This window comes from Psammomys obesus, unplaced genomic scaffold (assembly GCF_907164565.1).
Source record: "Psammomys obesus unplaced genomic scaffold, mPsaObe1.curated_primary_1811, whole genome shotgun sequence".
In the NCBI taxonomy this organism is placed as follows: Eukaryota; Metazoa; Chordata; class Mammalia; order Rodentia; family Muridae; genus Psammomys; species Psammomys obesus.
In genome coordinates, this window is record NW_026586383.1 from 11,105,247 (window position 1) to 11,111,759 (window position 6,513).

The following is a 6,513-nucleotide window of genomic DNA, read 5'->3' on the forward strand; positions in this document are numbered from 1 at the left end:
CTGACAACCTGAGTTCAATCCCCAGGACACACACACACACACACACACACGCACACACACACACACACACACACCGTAGAGAACCGACGCCTGCAAGTTGCCTTCTGACCTCCACGTGCACGCCATGACACATATGCCCCTCCTCCTCAAAAATGCACACAAATAAATAAATGCAGTTAAGAAAAGGAGATCACAGAGCAATCTTAACAAAAATATGTTTAAATGAAAATTCTTGTAACATACACTTTTAAGTGAAAACACTTTAGATGTTTTTTCTGTGTTGCTACAATTCGTTCGACTATGAAAGGATGTGTTTTGGAACATTCTCTTCAGGAAACAAAGCCTAGTGTCTGGTTTTGCCAAACATGTTTTTCTTTTAGTACATAAAAAGCCAATTTAGTACATATGATTGTACTTTTTATAAAGAATCTTAAAAGGAAAAAGTTTTGTTTTTTACAACACTGCAAAATTGGCTCTCAGGACCACACGCAGCGTGGCAGCCTGGCTCGTGCCCCTCCAAACGTGCTTCTAAGAGGCAGTGAAGCACTTCTGAGCAAAGCCTTCGCATGTGGCATTATCTGTGAGACCTAGTGAGACCTCTGGGAAGCCTGCACCTGGAGGAGAGTCCTCCCCAGACCTCACCCCTGCTGGCGCACTGAGGCCTTTCGCCTGTAAAACTAAGAAATAAACTCCTGCTGTTTATAAGCTGCTCAGCTTCAGTACTCATGAAAGCAACCCAGACTCCCTAATACATACCAAAACCTACATATAGCAGCAGAAAAGCCAAGTCCCTTGCAGTCCTCGGGATCCCAGATGACAGTGGTTCCAAAATCTGCTGCTTGCACCATCTTAGCACAAGTGAGCAGGCAGCTTCTCCAGGGAAGGCACTGACAGCAGCATCAGACTTCTGTGCACGCATGTGTGAATGTGTGTTTCACAGTGTCCGTGTGGAGATCATAGGACAATTTTTTAGCATTGAATCTCTCCAACTGTCAATTCTGAGGATAAAACTTGGGTCACCAGGCTTTCATGCACGTGCCTTACCCACTGAGCATGCCACCCCCTCAGCCATGACAGGACTGATACGCCATAAGTCACACAACCACGTTTAGGGTATTTATATTCCAACATTCTGGAAGCCGACACTTCGATTCTAACACCCTTGCAAAGAGCTGGAGAATCTGCTACCTCCTCCCTGCTCAAATGGTCACTGCCATTAAAATGGAGCAAAACCAGCCTGTGGGTAACCAAGGGCTGAGGGCCACAGTGGCTCAGAGCGGGAAAGGAAGGGCTTGCAGAAAGCAATGTAAGGCTGAAGGGTTAGAGCCATGAAAAGAGAAGAGAGGGCTCACCCACACTTGTCACCCAAAGGCCAGGCACCAGAAAAGCAGCTCCTCTGAATTAGTGTGGCTGGGAGTATCAGACAGAGGAGACATCATTAAAAACACTATCATCCATGAATTTGTACAACTACTATTGTGTCAACTAATTATTTTAATTTAAAATAAAGACCACCAAAGGTTGACTTGTATTTAATATATGTAAAACCAGAAGGCATTTCTGAAAGAGTAACCCAAGCCTAACACAAGCTTTCCACTGGCTTCTGGTGAACACAACAGGCTAGCCAGAGAAGCTGGAGGCAGATTCCCTTCACTTTTCTCTCCTACTCGGAAGATGGTGTGGGTCACCCCCGCTCTATGCGATAGGAACAATGCCAAGCCAGAGGGTAGGAGTGCCCGCTGGGTGAGGGGCTTGGTGTGAGGGCAGAGGCACCAGTGTGATCTTAAAGACCCACCTAAAAAGGCTGGACACCCTGGTGTGTTTCGTGATCCTAACACAAAGGAAGAAGACTAAGCAGCTGGCCCTCCTGCCTCAAAAACACAAGGCAGGTGTTACCCGAGGTTGACATCTGCCTCCAGATGCCTGTGCAAACAGAGGCATTCACACAGATCAGCACATAAAAAAAGCAAGGAGGGAGGGGAGAGGAAAGAAGAGAGGGAGGAAAGGAGAGAGGGAAGAAAGGAGGGAGGGGGGAGGAAAGAAGAGAAGGAGGAAGGGAGGAAAGGAGGAAGGGAGAGAGGGAAGGAGGGAGGGAGAGGAGGAGGGAAGGTGGGAGAGAGCAAAATAGGAAGAGAGGGAAGGAGGGAGGGAGGGAGGGAGGGAGGAAAAGGGACTGGGATGAGAGTTTTGATGAAATAGTAGGGCTCCTGAGGCCCAGTCCCAGATCCCCCTGTAGAAAAGCTGCCATGTTTACTGAATGAAACTCCATCCGTACTTTTGGGCATCTTTTCTGCAAATCTCCCAGCTGGAGAGCACTTTGCATTTCTGCTGAGCCAACGTATATGCTCTCATTTCTCTCAGCAACCTTCTGGGATTTGGACCGGCTCTGAGGAATCCACCAGCATTAGGGAGTGCCAGGAAGGGTGTGAGGATAAACCACTCAGTGCGCCCTCCTGAGCTCCCAGCTCGAAGTTTACCTGAACCAGCACCGAAGGTCCCCTGACCTGCAGTGGTGAGGGAGCGGCTCCTGTCTTGGGTGAGACTAACCTGAAATGTCTTTCAGAGGAAACAGTTAAGACGAGCTTCCCCTTCCAAGCAGTGAGTTGGCAGGGCTGCCCAAGGAAAGTTCACAGCGATCTCTGAGTCACACTTCCTGGCTTCCTGGCTCCATCCTTTCCGTTGCCTGCTTATTTGTGAAACACACACTTCTCTGGAAAGCGATGTGGATAACACATTTGACACTAATGTAGACACTAATGATTTAAGTCTCTCCAACCAAATATGAGCATTTTCCTGTGGCGCAAATAAACACGTGCGTGGGTTGCCATGGTGGTTTTCTTTCCCCGTACACTCTGTTTGGAAGTCTGTACACTTGTTTTCTCCTTTTCCCCTAAAGTCTGAGTGTTTTCATAAATGCAAGGCATATGTTTTGGAGGAGGGTACCTTAGAGGAACTTGCTACGAACAAACAAAGCCCACAGTGCCTTTTCTCACAGGTAAATGAGCTAGGAAGTCTTTTTATTTATTTCCTTCTTTCTTTCTTTTTTTTCTTTCCTTCTTTTTCTTTTTGGCTTTTAAAGATAGGGCTTCTCTGTGTATCAAGAGCTCTGGGTCTCTGGACTTACTTTGTAGACCAGGCTGGCCTGAGCTCATGGGGATCTGCCTGCCTTTGCCTCCTGAGTGCTGGGATTACAGGTGTGTGCCACCGTGCCCAGCAAGCTCTTAAATTCTCTTAAATTCTGGATTTCATGGTGCTTTTCATGGTGTCTCCATTTGGTTTTCCTATTGGGTGTCTGTGGAGAGCTGTGGAACGCAGCTACAGACAAAGCTAGCCTGAGAGACAGTCCTCTTCTGGTTCCTCTAGCTCTGCCAGATGTGGCTTCTGTCAGCCACGTAGCAGAGTTGGGTGAAGCTTGGTGGGAAGTGGTGTTCTATTCCTTGGTCTTCGCTGTTGGGATTCAATCAAATTTTGGGAGTCTCCACCATAGCCGTCACCATGTCAGTCCCACGCACACTCAGGAAGCAGCCACCCATCAGTCTACGGCTGGAGCCATCCCAGTTCGAGATGAGAAAAGTGAGATTTCAATGGAAAAAGTGAAGGTAAAACGTTATATGTCCAGAAAGAGGCTAGATTATGCCCCTATGGAATCCTCAGATGAGGAGGATGAAGAATTTCAGTTCAGTAAGAAAGCTAAGGAACAAGAAGCAGAGCCTGAGGAACAGGAGAAGGACTCACCCAGTGATCCCTGACCTCTTCATTTACAGAACCATATTTGTGAAGATGTGGAAGATATATTGGCATGACATCAAAAATAATAGAACCTGAAGTACTGGAGAAAATGACTCAGAAATAGAAGTAGATGCTTGGCATGCGGAACAAGAAGACAGCAGTGAAGCGAAGGGGGTAGAAACTGACGATGAGAAATAGACCGGCACTGTGGCATGATGCATCATCGAGCACAAGAGAGGAAAACTGAAGAGATGGAAGTCATGGAAGTGGCAGGTAAAGGATGTTCTGGGGAGGAGTCGGAGTCAGAGTCTGAGTATGAGGAGTACACGGACAGTGAAGATGAAATGGAGCCTTGACTTAAGCCTGTCTTCATTCGAAAGAAGGACCGAGTGACAGTCCAAGAACGAGAAGCTGAAGCATTGAAACAGAAGGAACTGGAGCAGGAAACAAAACACATGGCTGAGGAGCGGCTCAAATACACACTAAAGAGTGTAGAAGAAGAGACCAAAAAAGAGCTAGAGGAGAATAAGCGGTCCCTGGCCACCTGGACACACTAAGTACCACCAACGATGAAAATAATGAGGAGGAATATGAAGTATGGAAAGTCTAAGAGCTCAAAAAAAACAAGAGAAGACCGAGAAGCACTTGAAAAGAAGAAAGCAGAAGTTGAACGCATTCGAAACCTGACTGAGGAAGAAAGGCGGGCTGAACTTCGGGCAAATGGCAAAGTCATTACTAACAAAGCTGTTAAAGGCAAATACAAGTTTTTACAAAAGTATTGTCACTGGGGTGCGTTCTTCATGGATGAGGATGAAGAAGTCTGTAAGAGAGATTTTAGCGCACCTACTTTTGAGGACCATTTCAACAAAACCATTCTTCCAAAAGTCATACTGGGAAAAAAACTTTGGACGGTCTGGTCATACCAAGTACACCCACCTTGTGGATCAAGATACCACTTTCTTTGACTCTGTGTGGGGCCAAGAGAGTGCCCAGAACACAAAGATTTTTAAACAAAAGGCTGCTGGGGTGCATGATATGTTTGAGGGACCATCTGCCAAGAAGAGGAAAACCACTTCGGTTTCAACTGCTCATTCCAACCATGAGACACAAGGGGATCTGGCCCTCAATTTTCTTTAACCATTATTTACATAGTTTTTGTATAGAGCCTTCTGTAATGTTAAAGCTGATCTGCATATCATAAGATTAAACTCCAGTATCTACCCTAGGGGAAGTTGGTAGTCAGAGATGGGTAAGATTTTTCTGAGGTATAGTCAACCTAAGACAGGGCATGAATGGCGGAATTAATGCACCAATGATAGGTAAGAATGTATATCCTTCAGGAGAGACAACCTAAGACAGGCACAATCTTCTGTTCCATAGCTCTTAAGCTATGGTCTTTGAAATATATATATTAAAAAAAAAAAAAAAAAAGGAGACCTATGGAGGGCCATGGGATGCAGCTACAGACAAAGCCAGCCTGAGAGACAGTTCCTGAGAGACAGGTGACCTGGAAGCCTCCAGCACCTGAACGCAAATGGCTTCTGGCTAAAGCAACACACCTGTGGCCAAGCTTGACTGAGCTGGATCACTGGGACTCACACTGTGGTGTGGAGAGCTGCTTGTTAAGCTGCTTTGTCATGTTTTCAGCAGTTTTTGAAAAGAAGTTAGGCGTTTCCACACCTTTTTCTTTTTGTATTGATGTGACTTGCTTGCTTTGCCTATAAACCTGGAATAAACCCTCGCTGCTTCAGTCAGACCGACAGCCCTCTCAAGCCGATCCCGTGTGAAGTGCGATCTGTCCTCACTCCCCACTCAGGTACTGTTCAGCGATGCTAGCGGGCTCCGGCAGGTGTCACATGGGTTTTTAAATTTTTGTTTTGCTTTTTTTTTTCCCTAAGTGAAATAGCACTGACTGAGAACATGGCAACAAAAGGGGCTACTTCCTTCATTCCCACACCCCAGGGGAAGACAGTTCGGCTGCTGTCCGAAGTACTCACCCAGCTGTGTCTCAATAACAAGGGCAGATTGCAATTTCTTGATTAAGCAGGGTTAGAAATGCTCTGTTGATGAAAAATAAGTCTAAAATAATAATAACAATAATAGATAAATACATAAATACGTTTAAAACACACATGCTGTTCTTCCAAAGAACCCAAGTTCATTTCACCACAACACCCATGGGGGATAGAGGGCTTACAACCACTCATAACTTCAGCTTCAGGGAATCTGATGGCCTCTTCTGACCTCCAAAGGCACCTGGATGAACATGTATACACAAGTAAAATTACATATGTGTGTGTATTTATATGCGTGTATATATATTTAAAAAATAAACAAGCCGCTAACTTCCTTTAGGTCGGACAACAGTAACACTCTTCCATCTCACCTTCCCTGCCTCAGCCACCATTGGCTCTGTTCTGTTCATCTGCTGTTTTGGGAACTGGAGTGACTGCGATACTGCACAGCTAGTGATTTCATTCCTGTGACAATGAATAGTAACCACTCTTGAGTCAGGGAGACATCTTCTCATAGCTTGTAATTTTTGGTTTCCTGGAGTTTGTCACTGCCTCAAGCTTTCCCATCTACTTCATATTTATAGTAGATCTGTAAAACGTCTGAGAACAGCATGGACTACATGGTCATGTAGGGAGATGTTCCCGTGTTGTTCTGTCTTCCTAGCAGTCGCTCTCCATAGCTCCCCACTTGATCACTTCTAGGTTGAGTGTGGACTCACCCACCTTTTCCTCTGTGGCCGTTCTGGTTGGTATCTCTGGTTTGGATCCA

At 45.8% G+C, this 6,513-nt stretch overlaps 1 pseudogene; it reads left to right on the forward strand.

Moving 5' to 3' along the window:
* The first annotated feature begins 3,495 nt into the window (after positions 1–3,495).
* On the forward strand, positions 3,496–4,866 carry LOC129672264 (microfibrillar-associated protein 1A-like; annotated as a pseudogene).
* The last annotated feature ends 1,647 nt before the right edge of the window (positions 4,867–6,513 follow it).